Here is a 1,411-nt window from a genome sequence, read left to right as displayed (position 1 = left end):
TGATGAAGAAGAGAGTATCCTCATCCCAGTTTATTTTGACCCGACAGTAACCAGAGCCTCTCATGATCCTGAACAGTCTACTCCATCACTGACTGATGGCCATGGTGTTGACGGTAGTAAACCTTCTAGTGTTTCCCCAATAGAGAGACCTATACCTACTTGTGACGTTAACATTAACAGCTCACCTGCTGGTGACAACTTACCAGATCTTGACAAACAATCTGATTTTGACAACTTACCTGAGATGACCCACGGTGCTTCGGATGAGCCACCTGATTCTGACTACTTACCTGTTGAGGTGGTCCCTCTAACTGACCAAACAGATGACAGATCTTTAACTGAACACGGCGTACAAGTGGATGAGCAGTCTGATCTCCATCATGTACAGACTCCAATCTCACCCAATGTGCTGCTCAGGAATGAAAATCATTACGTTGATAGTCCTAACCAAGAAGAGGGAAGATAATCAAGTGAGATTAGAGGAGATGATGTGAAGATGCAGAAAAGCGCGTCAGAAGAAACTGGACAGCCCCTAAGGAGATCTGAAAGGACTCGTGAACCTCCTAAACGGTTGGATTACACCGAGTTGGGGACTCCTCTGATCACAGCCGTGAAGTCCTTGTTCCATGGACTTTCCACAGCTTGGGCCGACATCATTTGTGAAAATGAAGACACAATTATTTCTGCATCAAACACTCCCCCAATGATTACTGTTTAACTGTTTGCCATGCACAGGGACGTGCATGACTTCAGGAGGGGAGGATGTAACCCAGGCGCAATTTTGTAATGCATAGATGTTTTAGTTTCGTCGGCTAAGTTTTATTTAGTTATAAGTAGTTATAAATTTTGAGCGGCACTTGAACGCACCAGCAGGTTCCCAGAATCCCTATGTGAAGCATCTAGCCCAACAGCCAATCAGGAACGTAGTTGGTCGAGCAAGTCCCGCAACACAGACACTGCTCACGGCTTTTGCCGCCATTGGCCTTCCTTTTGGACCGCGACGAAGGATGGTTGACTGCTGAGCAAGCTGAAGACGAGCAAGCAGAACGCGAGCGGACCTTGGAGGAGGAGGACAGTGTGATTCGGCGCGAATTGCAGGAGGCAAGGAGCCACCACAACACACCGGAGGTGCCGTTACCGCGGACAGCAGACGGCTAAGAGAGGTCTCCACGAGGGCCGGGTGGTTCGGTTTCGTTCCCAGCCGCCATTACAGGAGTTTCGACGAGTGGCGAGGTCGACGCCCTCAGTTTCAGAGCAGAACAACGGTGAGAGAAAAGAAAAAAAAACAAAAACATTTATGGCCATAATAATTCTGACAGTGTGCAAATGGCATGGGTGAAGCTTTTGGGGTAAGATTATTCCAGTAAAGGTTAGAAATGGGATGAACCGGGGAGGGAAAAAGCACTATGTG

This window comes from Oryzias melastigma, unplaced genomic scaffold, assembly GCF_002922805.2.
Source record: "Oryzias melastigma strain HK-1 unplaced genomic scaffold, ASM292280v2 sc01655, whole genome shotgun sequence".
Lineage (NCBI taxonomy): Eukaryota > Metazoa > Chordata > Actinopteri > Beloniformes > Adrianichthyidae > Oryzias > Oryzias melastigma.
The sequence above is the reverse complement of the archived record's forward strand: the minus strand, read 5'-3'. Positions refer to the sequence as shown.